The following is an 18,612-nucleotide window of genomic DNA, read 5'->3' on the forward strand; positions in this document are numbered from 1 at the left end:
TCTTTGGTAAAAGGCATAATAATAGATCGGTCTTGCAATGTGGCCTGAAGTGCCACTATCTCAGGCTCTGTCAGACCAATGCAGAAAAGGAATTAGATGAGAAGTGAGAGAGGCAAAAGAGAAGGTCAGCTGGATATTTCTAGCCACCACTTCTCATCCCACAAGAAGAGGAAGCTTCAATATATTTAAATGGTGGTGGACTTAAAACACTTTTCTGCAGAGTGCAGAACCAAGCTGGGGAATGGGCAGTGATGGAATATCACTGACCCTTATGAAGAATAAAACACTAAATAGTGATGACATCATAGAACATCAGCCTAGTCAGAGTAAAACTTTAGGGCCAAAATGACAGAGCACCATTATCTGAAAACTCACAGTATTGGAACTGTTTGTCTGATATGGTGTATCTTTTCCTCTTTTCCCATCATGCGACAGACATCAAGTTATCTCGGATCTAGAAATGAAGGTGGTCTAAAACATACCCAAAGTGCTTTAAATAATCCTGGAGACCAATCAAAAGCAAACGTACTGCAGTTCTAGTGAAATAGTTTGCTCACTTAAGCATCACTAGGTAAGGGGGTAGGTGCACTTTCCTCTGAGATTAAATTGTCCTGAAGGATCCAGCACAGACTGTCAAGTCTGATGCCCATAAGAGCCATCTGTACCTGTAAGAAAAAGCTGTGGAAGAATGTCCCATTTTTTTCTCCTTATCAATTGTTATTTTCAATCAATTTTTTTCCTCTGTTTAATTGAAAAGACATCTGGGTAGATTATTTATAGGTAAAACAGTAAGATAACCTGAAATAAAAATATTCTCACAGTTTCCCAAAATGAATCACAGCTCGGTTTCCAGCAGGAATCTGAGACTCGTGAATCTTGTTACCAAGAGCTACATTTCAGCTGCAGAATAATAAGCTGGCACCTTTTTTCAGCCCTCAGTGTCTGTCCACCATTAATGACAGCCAAATTTTTGCCAAATCAAATTTATCATCTAGATCAGAGGGTGCTAGCACCACACTGACTGTCTTTTCTCATAGTTTCATATCTATGCTGAATAGATGAATTCTTGGTAATTTTTTACCCTTTGGGTCCTTTGAACTATCTAAAGATGTTAACCTTTGCCATGCAATAAAAATTAAACTGTCAATAGGCAACACTTTGGATAATAATGTATTCTAATATTACTATATTATCTGTCCCTCTACTGAATTCATGGCCCTTTTCTATGTTTGGAGACAACAGATAGTACTAAAGCTGATGTATTGCAACTTTTGGCCTTCTGGCAAAATTACAGTATCTACTTATAGACCAGTAATTACAATTTCCCCCCAAAGTTGCTGTCTTGAACATAATTTGAAAAGAAATTGAGAGCAGCCAACAATGGATGCCTATGAAAAACACAGAGATCCTCCCTCCAAGGACTTTTCCAGATTGCAGCTACTTGCATCTCACCAACTTCTTGAGGCATTTAATAGTACTTGAAGATTCTTTCTTGTGTGAATTTGTCCAGTCTTTCTTTTTGTTAAGATATACAGCCAATATGGATCACTCTTCTAGTTTCAGTTTTAGTCTCTCCAGGTACCCTGCTAAATTGGTGGAAAGATGATGGGCTTTTTTTGTAATGAGTAATGACTCAGAGGTGGAAAGGACTCTTTTTACATGGTTGGATGGCCAAGTTCATGGTGAAATAGCTGCTATAATTCTGCTGGGATTTCATATTATCATTAATGATTTGCTAGGGCACTTGAAGCCTGCAATGCTATCCCTTAAAAGGATTTAAAATCTAAACACATTTAAAAAGCTCTGCATTTGTGCTGTGTGGCTTATGTTCCTATTTTCTGACACTACAGCCCTAATTCTTTTGACACTCTGAAATCTTTCACTGTTGGAAATTATTAATGCCACCATCAACAAGGAAATCTACAAACCCAGGAACTTTTACAACTGTGGTGTGAAAGCACAGTATTCAGCTGCTGTAGAAACATCTTTGGCATGAAACAATTTTGTTATTTAGCTTGTTTTCATATTTTTCCACTCATAGAGATTAATTTATTACAGTAATTATTAGTTAGACCAAATTTATGCAGGCTGACAGAACCTTTGTTCCAGATGGACCCTGCCATATAACAAGGGGCAGTTGGTAATGATTTTTTTTTTTTTCCTTACCAAAGGGTGTCCAGTGGAAGATCACAGTTATGGCAGTTTGGGGAGAAGGAAACAAAACCACCATGCAATGAGATATCTTGTGACAAATATCTTACCCTAACTGGTAAGTGACACCAAAATAATTGCTTTTTTTAAAATCCTTTTGTTACATCTTACAAGCTTTCAGCCAATTTATTGAGATAATTTGTATAGAATTGATTTTTGTATATACTTTTATCAGATAGGCAAGCACTCACTGATGCTTAATACACAATGGTCCTATCACACAGTGCTGTATAATCAAGAGCCACCCAAGGACTGAATGACCTGGAAAAATCATTAGATGGGGCACAATTCTTCTAAAAAAATAGTCACGCCAATATAATGTCCCAAACAGAATCACTAATTTCCCTATGCATGTCCCTTTTTCATCTTGGATTGTGTCACCTTGGATGCTTTTATCACTGAATGAAAGCAACTGTATGCCAGTTGAATTAAGTTCCTATAATTAAGATAATTGTAGTGATGTAAAAGGGAAAACTTTTTATTCAGCCACATTGTCACCAGGCCCTGAGGCGGTATCTCATGTCTTTGATGGAGAGGCTGTGGTCTGTAATTTTGGTGAATTTACCACAGCTCTGGTACTTTAGATGCTTCTGTTTTTAAACCCAGTGTCTCCAATCCACTTCCCACTGTGTCATTTTGGAATTACAAGTTAATTGGCATACACCTTCAATAAGTTAGCATGGACTTTTCCTGCTATACTGTCATTTACACCAAGTGATATCAAAGAAGAAAAAAAGAGAAAGGCACCACAATATACTCAATAAGCATTTTAGATTAACAGTTTGGGGAATAATATAAATTGTGGTAGATGCAAGGAGGTTTGTTGGGTCTTTTTCATATTTGTTTGTTTATGAGGCTATCCTAGAAGATGAGACACAATGAGGAAAATTCTGCCTTTAAGAAAGTTAATGGGAAACAATTCTGCAGTTGCAACAGGGATAGAATTTTTCTGATTGTGTATTATTCCATTCCATCCTTCCCCCTCTGCCTCCTCTCCAGCACACATGCGGTAGACAAAGAGCAGTGCCTCTCCTATTTCAGCTGTCATTTCAGAGGAAGAAGACTGACATAATTCCCTATCACCAGGTCACTTAATTGCTTGATGGTCATAAAGGATAACAATTTTTATTGTTCAATTTAATTAGACAGCTTCTAGAATAAAATAATTTTTCTCATAACACAATCTTTCTCTTGGAAAAAGGATAAAAGCTTATTTCAATGGGAAATCATGGCTTGAGTCACATCCAGAAAAACCCTAGCACCTCAAGTCACTGAAATAAAACTTCTTTGTGTAGACAAATGCAAAACCTGTCCTATAGATAGGTTTCTATAAGAACTGAGAGTGATATTAAGTGTTTTTTAGCCATGTTGGTTTTTGGAAAAGAGGTTAAGGTGTAAAGAGGGCCCGGGAAAACTGAAAAATAGATTATGTTAACTGATTGTGGCTAAGGATGAAAGCTGTCTTTAGGATTTAACATTTCTTTAGGGTACTGCAGAATCTCACAGTGTCAACAGACACTCTAGCCACCATAAGGCAAAAATATAAGTTCTGACATTTAAAAAATCTTTTCTAGGGGTCAAAATATCTGACCTATTTACAGAAAAGGAGCAGATTGATAGCTTGCCTGTTCTGGTGCAGGAGGATGCCATACTCCGCAGAGTTTACTTTTTTCTTAAGAGCGCACCAAAACCTCCTGAAGTTCACCAGGAATTTCGTAGCACCTGTCTGGCAAAAAATCTGCTGGTCATCTGACTTTTCCTGTGGGTATGTGCATGATGACTAAAAGAGACTGAGAAGTAGAGGGGAAAGACACTGAAATGGGATGCTTTTTTACTTCAGTAAATTTACAAAATCAATAATTTCTGGGGGGAGCTCAAATCCACAAGCCCAGTCAAGAGATTCTACACTTTATCAAAGAGTAAAAAGAGCTCTTCTGCAGCAATCAAAATGTATTAGTTTTTTCACAGATTGTGGAGCTGAAGGGGTGAAGTTTTCTACCTTGTTTAAGGCCAGCAGTTTGCCTGATGTATCCTCTGAAGCAGTAGCAGAGTAACACCTTTTAATTTTATTTTTTAAAATACCCTGCTAAACCAGTGAAAGTAACCTAATCCAACTCAAGCACAGAGCACACTTGTTCTAGTATAAAACATCTTCTGGAGGATAGTGCATGCATGTTGTTTGGAAAGAAATTTAAGTTGTCCAGAGAAGAGCCACTGGAACAAGAGCATGAACTTCTCTCCAGGTGTTCTGTTCTGTTTTAAATAATGTAACTATAGGCCAGTTTCCCAAGATACCAGACTGATAAGGCCTGGTCAGCTAGGACATGAAGCCTTCCTCTTTCCTCTCCTTTTTTCCCCTGCCCTTTTTTTCTTTCCTGATAGCTAACAGTAACCCATGGAGATGTGCCTCCTTTGAAGCCAGGCATTGCTGGTGCAGTTACTGAAGTTAGGAAAATACACTGGCACTGACTCCATCTCTCTGCTCCTTTCCCCTCAGATTTGTTACTTTCCAAATTGCTTGCCCATCCTATTACTTGGTAAAGCACTCAGGATGTTGCTGCACTTGAAAATAACCTGGTTTACTCCAACCCTGTATATAAACTGCCAGTGTACATCTAGATCTTCTCTGAGTCCATGCAACTCAGAATAGACCCACTAAAGCTAGTGGAGCTGCTCCAATTCACCCCAGCTCTAGGTCTGCGCCATCTTTTCTCATTTGGTTCTTTAGACAGTCCCTTTTTCTTGTTCCAACTTCTTTTCTCATCTACATTTATCGGTCTAGTATTTTGAAATTTTATGCAGTCTGGTTTCATTTACTGTTAAAAATGCATCCCCAGTATCAGGCACATCATTTTCTAAGCCTCTATCATGCCAAGAGAGTTAGTAAAACATCAGTTTTTCACTTCAGTTCCCCACCCATATGTTTTCAAGTAGCACTGGGGAAACATTTTTTAAAGGACAGACTCCAGAGATGTCCTTTAATATCATCAGCAATGATAATCAAAAGCTGCTTCTGCAGAAGCCTGTGGGATTATCAGTCTCTCAAAACGAAATTCAGCAGCTTTTCTTGCAGTAACATCTATTCTCCACCCTTGCACCTCAGGCTATCCTTCACCTCAAGGTGGTAACACCCGGACAACTCCATTTCCATATGCACTTCCTCTTTAAGTGTCAGGAGGGACCCTTAATCCAGGGTAAAAAGCCCTCCTGGATTTCTACGGGGAAATACAACTCAAATGCTAATAACAGTTTATCATTGTTCCTAGGTGATACAATTATGCCTCATTTACAGTTGCAAAACAGCTCTGAGGAAGTTGAGCTTTTTTTTCCTCTCTAATTTAGACATAATTTCAGCTAGTCATGACATCAGTGTTAGGACTTAGACTTTGCCACAAAGGAACACATTGCTAATTTCAAGCTTTCTTGGCTAATTCCATTCAGACCCAGAGGTGATACAGCCTGTTTCTGTCCTGTGATTGGCAGCATATTGGATGTTTATGAATATCCAGATAATGATCATCATTTCTGCAAACCTTCCAGCTAGTGACCTCTTTGACAAGGAGAATAACATATACCACAAAGGGGCAGTGAGTGCCCTGTTAAAAAGTTCAACCAAATACTCTCCAGAATTGATTTATCTTCAGCAATCTTACTATTTTGCACTCTGCCATTTCTCACTATTTCTCTTCTTCTCCCTCCAAGTGTTCTATTTCCTTTTCTTTTTCTTCTTCAGTTTCTCAGATGATGCCTTCACGACTTGCTGTGCCCCCAGTCCCTCCTCACAGGATGGAAGCATTTTGGTATCACCTGAGCCATACTTCAGTGTAGAGCCCAGCAGAGCCCCACAGATGGAAGAGGATTATGGGTCCTTTCCCACAAATCTAGAGACAGTCATCACCTGCCTTGGCTTGTGACTACCTCTTCACAGGTAATCCCTGACACCAGTTTATTGACAATGCAAACATTCAACTCCATTGAATTTCTGTAGGGGCAAGAAAATAAGCCCTTGTTTGGCCATGAGGGCAACAATGTGGTGAAAAGCAACAGCAGCCATCCTCTGCAATGCCTCCTGGCCAGTCTTGCTCTCCTCAAACTTTAGGAAAAGGGCTTTGCAGTTGTCTCCAGCCCCTGCAAAGAGCGTGGGGGAAGCGGGGAGCCATGGCCTGTGCCAGGGTGAGGGGTGCAGGGTGCAGCAGCAGGGGAAGCAGGCAGAGGGGATCTGACCACAGCCCAAGCTGTGATAGGAGAAATTGAAATGTAAATTCTGCACCCTGGCAATAAATTTCACAGCAGCCTAATTTTCCTAGCAATTATGCCTTGGGCAGAGCCTGTGTGGGCTAGAAAGGAACGGGCTTTAAATTTTCTAGAACTCCCTAATCCTCTTTATCAGTCACTGTTCCCTAAACTGCTGCTGCTCCCTGAGAGATTTAAAGCCACAGTGGCTTCTTCTTCCTTATTATTATGTTTATTCTCATCCAGTCAAGACAGAGAAACATTAGCATGTGATTTACACTGCGGGACCAATGGCAAACACCAGCACTCAATATTTGAAATTCAAGCAGTAGCTACTTGCAACAAACTGGTCAAGATCAGTCTGGAGATAAAAAGGCGGGTTCTGCCTTTTTAGAAGGTGGTAGAGATCCATTGTCGAGATCTGTCAGTCTTACCAGCATATGCAATGGCACTCACAAAGTATTAATGCATGTGCCTATGCTAGGTTTAATTCCTTTCTTTTGTTTAAGTTTTTTTTTTTTTTTCCCTTGCAACCATCTGCTTTTCCTCTCATGTTTCAAGTCTTTATATCTATCTGTCAAGCAGGCGGTGGATTCAGGACAGGTTTTCATGCCAAGGCATTCCTTTACCTAATGAAAACAAGTGAATAAAACATAAGAGAAGTAGCTTTAAATTAAAAATAGAGAGAAAAACCCTGAAGAAAACCAATATCTGAAGGAAAACATTTTTTCCTAGGAAAATGCCCATTGAATAGATGAATTTCTATTTATTTCTTGTAATTTAAGTAGGCATCTATAATTACACCCTATTTAAATAAGGATACAGACCATGTCTGGCAGAAGAGAAATATATACATATGTGAAGAGTCAAGACAATGCAGATAAACTTCTGATGGCATGACATATTCATGCAGAGTAGTCACTTTTCAAAACTAAAATTTCCTCCCAAAGGCCCCCAGTTTGTATTATTAATGTCATTTTTCTTAGCCTGCATTACCATTTCCATTGGAGGCGAAAAAAGACAAAAACTTTTCTCAAGTTTGAAAGGAAAAAGCGGTCTCTGAGCCACAAACATCAAATGCTTTTGCACAAGCCTTTGAATGGATTTCATCCACATGGTTTTGTAAATGAGTAGAGTGAGCATCCACTTCTGGCCTGAAACCCTGTGCTGAGGGACTCAGAGATGAGGTACAGCCAAATGGCAAACCTGGAGGGAAAAAAAAGCATGGAGAAAGCATTTCCCAATGCTTTACACTTCAACAGCAGCCCCACAGAACAGGGCCCCTTCCAGTCTCCAGAACACTGGTCCTGTTTTACAGTAGCTTTGGTGAAGTGAGTACATTTGGATCCTGATTTAAGTCATGGGTAACACTGATGGTTCAGAGCTAATTTAAATCTATAACAAACCATTGTGAGGAGCTGGGCCATTAGAGTAGTTTCAATCTGTTCCTTCAGGGTTCTGCTGGCTGCATGGAGCCTTGGATGGCATATCCTAAATGTCTGCCACCATCTAGCTGTCCCTCTTTTCTGTTTAATCTGAATATCCTGTAATTGGAGTGTCAAGCTTCTCGCTGCCACCACTGAGGAGGAGGATACGGAGGAGGAACCAGAAGAAATCTGTCTTTGCTGTAATGAATGCATGCAGTTCAGACAAGATTGGGCTGTTCAGATGTTTTATTCCTCCTTTTCATCTCCTTTGTTGGAGGCTCAAGCAGTACCAGAACACAGAGAACTCCTTTTAGGGTTTCAAACCCAGCAAAGATCTGCCGGGTCCACTGTGCGGGAGACAGACAGGGAAGCTTTTTTTGACACCTCTTTCTAATCTCTGTGCTGCTGGTGCTTTTTTGCATTTCTTGTTGGCTATTGGTGTGGGGGCAAATGGCAGAGGCTCCCCCCTGGAAGTGGGGGCTGGGGAGCCAGTCCAGGCTGCTCTGCTGCTTTGGTGAGGCAAACAAGGTAAGGCAAGAGGTGACAAATAGCTGGTTATACTGCAGTCTCTGGTGCCTGATTGTACAAGGTGGCACAAACGTAGATGCAGTGCCCACACTGAGACACAGAAAGCACAAGCAGGTGTTTGCTGTGATGCTGTTAACTCATTTACCCAGCTGTTTTTAGGGGCCTTGGCAGTAGCTCTCACTGGCTGTACTCCATATGGCCTCTAGCATTTTCTGTCTGTTTCACGGATGAAGAGAAAATCTATGGCACCCAAAGGCCTTGGGCTTTTTTGCCCTCAAGCTGCTACTAGCAACAGTTAGGGTCGTTAAAGGAGCAACAAGGGGGCTCCGTAGTGCAGAAGAAGCCCTTGTTGCAGCTTTCTGTGTGAGCTGTCTGGAGAGGAGTGTGAGGTCTCACCGCAGAGCGCTGAAGGAACACATCCATCCCACTGCTGCTACCGTGCAATTGCTTTGGTGAGGCACTGATCTGATACTGCCCTGGCCTGTCTTGGTATCATTGTGTGTGCCCACCTGCTCTGTTTGTCTGCTGTCCAAATGGATGGAAATATAAGCTTTTGTTGTCACCTTACTCCATTCACCTCAGTCTGAAAAGGTACCTGTCCCTACAGCTGTCTGTGCCTTTGCAGGCCACCCTCACCATGATGGATACCACCTACTCACTGATGAGAAACAGGAGATTTTAGTGTTGTTTTGTGGTCTTACTTAAAGATCTGAAAGTGAATAAATCACGCATGTGTGCCACTGCTAAAGCTATCAATCAGATGTGTAAACATTGGACACTCGCAGAGATGTGGAGAAATCTGCTTCTGTTTTCTAGGGACATGCTTTCTTTTTCTTAAATGAAAGATTTACAATGTTTTTCTGGTAGTATCTACTACTGCTGAAGTCAAAATTAATACTTGGAATGACCATCAAATTATGTTGACCATTTTCCTGGTGTTATTCTAATCAGGCCTTTAAAACTTTGTGAATATCCTCTCACCACTGATTACATGAAATTTCCTACAGCTATTTAAACAAACCAAACTTTTACAAATAAAAAGCAAGCTCAGGAACAGACCATAGTTACCTTGGAGAGATATTCCAGACAAAGCTGAAAAAATACAGGAGTCATTTGTAGTCAGAAATATGACTTAAGATTAGAACATTTGATTTTATTTTTTTAATACATAACTAAATAAGCTTTCCCGCAGGCTTGAACAAATAATCACCAAATCCACAATTCAACAGAGAACAGGAAAACTAGACTGGGTAACTCTTATGCAGGCTGGGATATTTTACATCTCCTATTCATCTATTCACTCTTTTCCAATGTTGCCCAGCTATCTTAGAATTCATGCACTGGGGTCCAAAAAGAGCTTAGGAAAGAGTACTAGATAAAAAAAAAAAAAAAGTACTTCCCTGGAAAGCAAGATTTAAAAAATATTCCATAAGAATTTTTCTCTGTAGATGCTGCAGAACATATTAAGTTAGTGGTGTCTAGGTCAAAAATAAACCATTGAAAGAGTGCTTTTATCTGCCACTTGGAGCAGGACTAGCTGATTTTTTGCATTTAGCCAGTATGCATAAATTATTTTGTGTATTGCTTAATTGCTGAAGGTTTGTACATAATCATTTTGCAGTTCATGATTCTATCCTATGGTAGGAAATTCCTTAAGTAAAGACCTAAGTGAGGATGTCTTTCTGATTTCTGCAGGATTCTGAACTGAAATAGGTATCACTGGCATTCCTGACCACAGCAAGCCTCAGAAAATAGCCATCAATAGCCTTGGCCTTGTACAGCTGCCCCTGCTTGAACTGTGATTACTTCTCCAGAATTCACCCAGATTGTATTGGCAACCAGCATGAAGTATGAGCCCAGTCTGTCCTAAAGACTAATAACTTAGCCATGAAGATTGGCTTCACGTGCCATGTTAATCGAGTCTCTCTTGAAGTTAAAAATGACCAGTGATTTCCACAGGGAGTTAGAAAATTAATACAGCCTTGAAATGCACACCAAATAGCCTTTGCACTTAGTTAGCTACCTATATGCTAGATACAGGATGGTAACAGTACCAAAAACTTTGTTTCAACTTGACCTCTTCATCTGTGGGGAGTAACGATGCTACATAGTTGATGAAAGGCACCTTAGTCCTTTCATGAAATGACAGTGGGCTGGAAAGCACTGTGGTGCTCAGGCTTTGCCTTGAGCCGTGCTGTGTCCCCACACATCCTGCCTCATGAGCATCCAAACTCTGCCCTTGCCACCGGAGGAGTGCTCATGGGATTAAATCTCAGTGCCAGTGGGCAGGGTTTGTACCAATAGCCTTCTCAAGAGATAGTAAAAGCACAGTAACTAAGTCAGGGAACCGGCATGATAATATTGAGAATTTAATTCTGTATTTATTACTGGTGTTCTGTTTACTGAAGTCCAGCCACTGTTTAGTCCTCCCTCACCGGCTCTATCTCTTTTTGCTCCCTTCTCACCCCCCTGCGTTTGGTGGTTCAGACTCTTACAGATGACCACAGAGGAAATGGAGAGTGCATGCAGGATCTGCTGGGTAAATGAACCCCAAGCAAACACACTGTTTATTCAGAAATATTTCAGGCTGTTTGCAGGAGCCAAGAGAGTACTGATTTCTGATTGTGCTTACCTCTTAAAGGGGAGCATGCAAATCTCTGTGGTAACTTTCCATTTCAATGGCTACTGAAAAAAATCTGTTTTGGGAATTGCCTTTCCTTACTTGTATAAAAATCCTTTTGTGCCATTAAGACACTTTGCAAAGAGAAACAAGATCTAGAGGCTTGTTGAGGCACTGTTTTCACTCCCCAGTAGAGTTAGTCTCATTAAAATGGACCTCATCTCCTCACTGCTCCTGCACATACTGTCAGTTTATCACAGATCATCTGACATCTCCAAAATGGAAAGCATGACGTAAAGCTAGAAAAAGAGCTCGAGACTGAAAAAAGTCAAAATGAAAATTGCAAAGACTGATTTTGGGGAAATGGGGAGCAGGAAAAGATGGCTGCATCCAAACTTGTCAAGTCTTCAGGGTACCTATATATGCCAGCCAGAGGGAGCAGTAAGTGTTCAGGGCTGTGTACCACTCTCTGCCCCTGGCCAGCTCTGCAAGGAGCAAATGCACAGTCCCAGAATCATGCATACCGGAATAACCTTCTTAGGAAAACCCTGCCAAAAAAACCCTTGTAGGAATACCAATCTGTCTTCCCCCCACCTCAGCTCAAAGAGCATGGACACAGCCATGAGAGGCTGCAGCTGGCAGAGGCTGCCTGCCCACCATCCTGCCCAGACCCCTTGCCAACACAGAGCAGGCCAGATCAGGTCTCTCAGGCAGTTCTCAAAGGCAGTGTTCCTGAGCGTTGGTTTACCCTTGAGTTTTGGGCTGGGAGCTAGGGAACAGAAGTGCCTGGATGAAAGAAGACAAAATAGCCCCCTGAGACCTTCTCTGGGTCAATGAGGAGTGTGAATCCTGTGTTCTGCCTGACCAAGGGCAACAACCAGAAAACTACCAGGAGGCAGAGGGGACACTGAGAAAGCCCTGGAGGCAGAGTGCTTGTGGCTGCAGGAGACACAGGGGTGGGGTCAGGGCAAAACACCCTACCTTCCAGGGAAATGTCCCTCACACCAGCTGGGAGATGACAGCTGCTAGCAAAGAGCAGCTGCTGACTTTCCTCCCAAAGCTGGATTGCCTCAACTGAATTTCCACAGTGCTCAAGTGGGCTCAGCAAAGGCTGGATGGATGGGCAAGGATGGCCACATGCTGCAGGGAGCTCCTGGCTTCTGAGGTGGTCTCACTCGGGTGGACACTCCTTCCCTTCACCAGAATGGAAATGCCTCCAGAAGGAGCTTGCTGTGGGAGATGTAATTTCTCCTGTTGGTTTCCATGTGACAGCAGTAAATTCTTTTAATGCTCCTTAAGCTGAATTTTCCATGGTCAGTTTTCCTAGGACACTATTTTTGCATGCATTTCCTCATTGCCTGGACAAAACCAAGACAGATTTGAAGTCAGACCGTTGCAATAACTCAGCTCCACATAACAAGCCAGGTGCAGTAAGGGTGGGGAAAACAAACAGACTGTGGATTGACAGGAGGAGAGATTTAAATGGTGAAGTAGAGCATTGTACTCTGTCTGGGCCTTCAGTGGGTTTTCAACGTAGCAGGAGGAGGGGCTGTGGCACAAAGCAGTCCCTTTCTATGGGTATGTGCGTATGTACATACCCATATGTATGTACATACATATGTATGTACATACGAATGTATGTTGAATATTTAGATTAACCCCTCTTATTCAATGTGTAAAATGCACAGGTGTATAACTGGAATCCAAGACTTTACCCCTGACAGTCCCTCTGCTCCCTCAGATACCTTTGTCCCAGGCAGTCCCACTGCAAAAACAAGCAAAAAGGCACGCCAACCCCAAGTCAGCATCAGCAGTACAGAAACAGCAAGGCTTTCTTATAAACTGCCGTTCAAGGGCCCTGTAATTGAATGCATGGGGCTGCGCTGTGTGCTTCCCTGGGGAATTTGCCTCTCCCGCTCCTCCCGCAGCAGCCTTTGACACGGGGAAAGCAGGAGCAGCCTGGCCCTGCCCGTGCTGCCCTGCCCTCTGCGGCACCATGCCCTGCCTTCACTGGCAAAGCGTCTGCACAAGGAGCTGAGGAGGACCTTAACCAGGGAAAAGGAGCCACGGCTGGAGGATGAACGCTGAGCTAACAAAACCCAGAGGCAATCCCGTGCCGGGAGGTGTTGACTTTGCGGTTTCCTGCATTTGCTGGTGACATCAGTTAATGTGTTAAAATGGCTAATGTGTCATTAAAGGAAAATGGGATTGAAATGAAGGATTCTGGATGGGGGAGGCAAGCCCCTTGAATTCCTTGCTGCAAATGCTGGGTTTGTGAATGAGCCACTGCCACCAGGTACTTTGGAAGAAAAGCGTAGCTAATAATTGGAGAAAATGGCATGACCCAAAACTCTCCAAGCGCTTGGCCTGGAGGCTGTGTGTCCATTAGAGGAAATCACAAAGTCAAAACAGACACTGTGTAATTTCTCTGTACTTGCATTAACCATATCCCCAGCACTAGCAGTGTGGTTCACTGTAGTATAATAAAGCACTTTATTCCACACCATCACAGCTAAGTATCCTCATCAGATGGAGCATCACAGTGGCTAGAATTCACTTTTCCATTAGGGAGATTGTGCATCTTGCTAAGACATTAGTCTGTAGCTCAGCAATGTTCTGATTTTTTAAAGAGGGCAGAGCTTGGTGACAAACATTCACTCTCCCAGCTCCAGAGGAACTTTTAATTTAGTAAAAAAACAAAAAAACCTTTCATTTCTACTGTTTGGCAACTGCCTTGGTAAAATATTTTGTCTAAATCACAGTGTTAATCCAGTCATTTCAGTGCACAAAAATTGTTCCTTTCTAGGCACCAGAACTGGTTTCCTTGTGAGGCTTTATTGCATTAACACTTTGAGAGCCCCCAAATCAACAGAGCTGTCAAGGTATGGGTCTTTGCTTTTTTTCACCTGGAGCACTGTCTGAAGGTGGCCAAAATAAAGTCTGAACTGGACTCTTCTGAGAGGTACAGGGGGGTAAGAGAAGCAACAATTGATACAATTTGGTATGCAGGAAATTTGAATTAGATATTTGAATTTTTTTTTTTTCCACAGGAAGGGAAGTCAAAACACTGGATCAAGAGCCCACAGAACCTGTGGTTTCCATCCTCAGCAGTGTAAGGACTCCATATGGACGAGGCTAGGCACAGCCTCATTTAATTGGTGCTGCTTTGTGCAGGTGTTGCCCTACATGATCCTTAAGTACCTCCCAGCCTGAATTATTCTGTGATTTTGTCATCAACACAGAGAACAAAGGAAAGGGGATAGCAGCAGAGGCAATTTTACAAGCTCTTAATATTCACCACACTCTAGAGCCAGAGAAGATCAAGCTGGATCCTCAACCTTCCTACACTGATGGCCTCTACCAAAGCACATGTGGATGCCTGGGAGCTGCACCAGCTGTTGAAGGGGGCAGCGGGGTAAGAGCATTCTTTCTCCATGTTTGGGAGCCAGGGGGTTGAGGGCTTTTTTAAACATTTTTTGTACCCGTGGGCATTGCCACATGGCCTTTGGGGCCTCATATATGATGTCTTTGTGGAGTGATGCTGAGAGCTCTCTGGCTGAAAAGTCTTGAGGTTGGTATCACAGAGCCAAACTGTTCTCTCAGGTCTGCTCCAACCATTCTGAGGTTTGACTGGGTGGATATAGCCAAGACCACAATTAAAAATGAGGATTTTTGCAGTTTATTTAACTGGTAGAAATTTCTGCTTGCCTTTTAATCCTTGAAGTAACTTTAACTCCTTGCTGATATATATCCATATTGGGGATTTATATATTTATGTATCCGTAAAAACAGTAAAACAACCTACAGATAGGTTAGAATAGAATATAATAGAATATTATATATAGAATCCCAGTGATATAATAGAATCCCAGTGATAACCAAGAGCTTCTCTGAGGCCACCTTAAACCCTGCTGAAATTTAAATGCCAGGTTGTTATTGTGGCTTGTTTATTCTCACTTCTAGCAGCATTTTACTGTTTGGCTTCCTAAATCTCAGCAGGGAAAGGACAGCTTAGCTCCCTTGAAGACTGTGCTGCTCTGAAATGATGACTGTTGCTGTGGGGGAAGGGGTTGCACTCTCTATGACATGATTTGTAGGACCCTCTATAAATCATTTACCAGCATGCCTTCACTGTAAGCTTACAATTTGTGGAGCTTTAAGAAATGTAAGGAATAACAATGCACAAAGGAGGAAAAACCAAACCAAACCAACAGAGGAAGAGAGGGACATCTCTAAACCCCTTGCCTGGAAAATGAAAAGCCTGTATTTAAGTCACAGGGACAAGCACTGAAAGCATTTTAATGGGTGAGTGCCTTCCTGCACCACCACCACGTGTTGTACAAATTGCGGCTTCGTGGCTTCAGAGCAGACGGGGAGGGGGCTTGGCCAGCCCTACCCCAGGCTTGTGACCCTTGTGTCTCCCTCTTGAAGTCCCTAATAAATCATCCTGCCATGCTCATAAAGTGGAGTTGAGCAGCAAAGCAAAGGCCTGAGCATGCAAACCCAATTGGAAAATCAAGGGATTCTAACAGGGAGGGCAATACCTTCCATTTCTGTCACAGGCCAACACCCACGTATGGTTGTGGATAACACCTGAGCAACCACTGGGGAGCTAACATGGAGATTGCATTGCATTTTTCTTACTGCTGAAGGTGATGTCTGGCATAATTCTTATGCCAAATGGAAATGCTGACACAGATTTTAAATTATAATTTATATCAGTCAGCATTCTTATAAATAGAAATCCTGTCTCAAAAAGTATTCCTCTTTTTGATGATGGATTTGGTGATACAACAATCTTCCTTTCCTTGTCAGGTGCTTCACTTAATACTGTACAGCAAGGTAGTTAAAAAATAAGCACTCCACAATATCAGTAAAAATTGCATTAAATTAAGAAGTGAGGTGTTTTTAGTAGGATTCAAACCGAGATGTTTCCACTACAAGTCAGAAGTGACCAAGACATCGAAAGCATTTTCTACCCAAGATGCACCTAAATGATGTGACAGGTAGCAACAGGTCTGCCTAAAGGGGGCAAACAGCACCAAATATGCTGATGAAGCTGAGGAGTAAATGTTTCCCCATTTTATTGGCTGAAAGCCACAGGCCCTGAGGATTCACTCTCTGATTTCCCACAGACAACAGTCCCTTCCCAGAGCAGATCTGCTGTGGAGCCAGAACAAGAGGCACTAGATCAGCATCCTGTATTTGGTGATAGTGAAAAAAAGTGCTTCAGAGAAACTGTGAATCACGTAGAAGATGGTGCAACATTTGGTAAGGTAGGCTCACTCAAACAAATTGTATCTAAATACAGGCCTGTGTGAAGGGTAAGGATGCAGAGTGGAAGCCACTCCTGGAAATGGGCTAGCAGGGTAATCCCACAATAACAGCAAAGGCTTTAAGGTCATAACGGAGAAGCAGCTGAACATGGGTTGTGAGGGCAAAGCTGCACTAAAAGGAGGTAAAATAATTTCTATATAAAAAGAACATGAGCAGATTCAGGCATGGGCTTCTTAGATTGTATATAGTTGAGATGAGACCAGTTCCTGATAGTGCTCAGCTCCAGAATTTATCTTTTTTTAATAAGGGTGTAGCAAAATTGGTGACTGCACAGGAAAAAAAAAAAATCACAGCAAGTGCCACAAAAATGGTTTAAGAGCTGAAGAAAGTGCTCTAGAGTAAAAAAAGGAGCACAACCTGTTTAGCCTATCTAAAAAAAAAAAAAAAAAGATTGAAAGGTGACTTGATTACAATGTGCTATTACCTTTGCAAAACCCATTCTGGGTTTTAGCATGAGAGGTAACAAGACCGAGTAACTGGAATCTCAGGGAAGACAAAATGACATGGTAAGAATACATTTTTAAGAAGAAGGGTCTAAAGCTGTGATCAAGGTATCAATGGAAGTAACGAATCCTCCACCTCTTATTGTCTTCTGATCAGGACATACAGCTGCACTTCAAGCAGAATTCATGTTTTTGTCAAACACACCATTGCTATGTCCCTCATTTTTATGAAAGTCATCCTTTAGCATTTCTAATGGCTGAGACCTTTTGTCTCAGAAGGGAGCAACAGAAGGGCCCAGAAATTATTCCCCAGAATATTTTAAAGTACTCAGTAATTACAGGAAGTATTAAATAATTGAAGAGAGTAGTTTGCACAAAACCTCTGATCTGCATTCCTTAAAAGAAATTCCTGGCTCACAAGCTTCTTTCTTTCTGCTCCTTGCAGAATCATTGGCAGGAACACAACAGCGTTTAGCAGGTTTTTTCCAGTGCTGCAGCTCTTGATGGCAAAGACTGAGGCTTTGGAAATGCCCTAGGAAGGCTGTCAGGAGCCAGTGGGCATTGGGCAGTGACAGCAGACTTACAAGCCAAGAACAGCCTCCCTGCCAACTTGTGTGATAGCTGCTCTAATCACCACTCCTACAGACCTTAGCCCAGGTAAGACTCAAAGGAACATTTCCTTCTGCTTTTATGCTAGCATTAATACAACAACTTTTGGTTTCCCTTGTCCAAGATATCCAAGATACAGTAACTGATCCTGCCTGTGGGATACAGGATTCTCTTTTCAAGAAATAATATCTAGACAATGATCAAAGGCATCCATAGTCAGTGGATTAAATGGGAGCTGTGGATGCTGGCTTGTATTAAGTTCCAATTGAGTGTCTGCTGCTGATTTTGAAGTGCCTAAACTAAAGACACTAGAGACTGAAAATGTTGCCTAGCTATGCTTGATCTCCATGTCCTAGAGGAGTAAAGAAAGCAATGAAAACTAATTCTGTCAGGAACTGCAACATGCCCCTAGTGACAATGCACAGGGAGCAAGAAAAGCAGAGTAGGAAGCTGTTCCCCCAGCCCACCATAGTAATGTTCATGTGCAATATCATGTTTTGCACCATTTTTAGAGTGACTATGGAATTTATTCTAAAGATATAGCAAGCGCTACAGAATGGTGAGTGTGAAAAATAGGGGAGAGACAAATTATAATGTAAACTAGGGAACAAATTATAATGTAGCTAGGGAAAAGACTGAGAAAAGTGCTGGAGCAGCAGATTAATGCTCAGGGACACCCTGACGTGAGTTCTGTGGTAGAGAATGAACATTTGGGACTGAGATATTTGAACTTCCTACTCAGATTCCTGCAGCCAGCCTGAGTTTGCTGATTTGATTAAGGATTGACTGTGCCCATGTGAATTTAAATTGATTTCTCATTTCAGCATGAATCCGTCCCTCCTTCCCTTCCTCCCTGCAAGAGAAGGTACAGCAGCTGAAATCACTTTACAAGGCATGGTGACATGGGAGAAAGAAGCTAAATGGGAGAAAGAGGCTTATGGGATAATGAGCAAATATTTTTTAATTAGTGGTGAACTGAGTGTTTCTCCTGTTTTCTGCTCCAGATCATGGCTGGCAGAAGAGAAAGAAGGAGGCAGGACTTGGATGGGGAAGGAGAGCACTAGGGTGAATGGGATTCCAAGTGGCGGCTGCTATGCGCTCTAGTCTCTCACAGCTGGGTCGCCTTCTTGCTCTAATATGCACAGTTTTTATTTCACCCCCTCTGCTGCAGCAAGCATTAATTTAAAATTCTCACAGGCACAAC

General features: G+C 42.0%; 2 long non-coding RNA genes across 3 annotated transcripts in view; both read left to right on the forward strand.

The window, feature by feature from the left end:
- The window catches only part of LOC128787342 (uncharacterized), a 27,335-nt gene extending 16,943 nt beyond the window's left edge, over positions 1–10,392 (forward strand). Inside the window, exons 4-7 of one of the 2 annotated variants that reach the window (XR_008430684.1) lie at positions 2,172–2,269; positions 3,786–3,976; positions 5,945–6,139; positions 10,095–10,392. This is a non-coding gene — a long non-coding RNA (uncharacterized LOC128787342). The remainder of the gene's footprint in view (positions 1–2,171; positions 2,270–3,785; positions 3,977–5,944; positions 6,140–10,094) is intronic. The other variant, XR_008430685.1, reaches the window with a different exon arrangement.
- A 3,447-nt stretch (positions 10,393–13,839) lies between these two features.
- On the forward strand, positions 13,840–17,450 carry LOC128787343 (uncharacterized). The gene is made up of 5 exons (XR_008430686.1): positions 13,840–13,901; positions 14,070–14,131; positions 14,262–14,434; positions 16,155–16,295; positions 17,245–17,450. It is a non-coding gene; the product is annotated as an uncharacterized LOC128787343 (long non-coding RNA).
- Positions 17,451–18,612: the final 1,162 nt, after the last annotated feature.

Source organism: Vidua chalybeata, chromosome 4 (genome assembly GCF_026979565.1).
Source record: "Vidua chalybeata isolate OUT-0048 chromosome 4, bVidCha1 merged haplotype, whole genome shotgun sequence".
Lineage (NCBI taxonomy): Eukaryota > Metazoa > Chordata > Aves > Passeriformes > Viduidae > Vidua > Vidua chalybeata.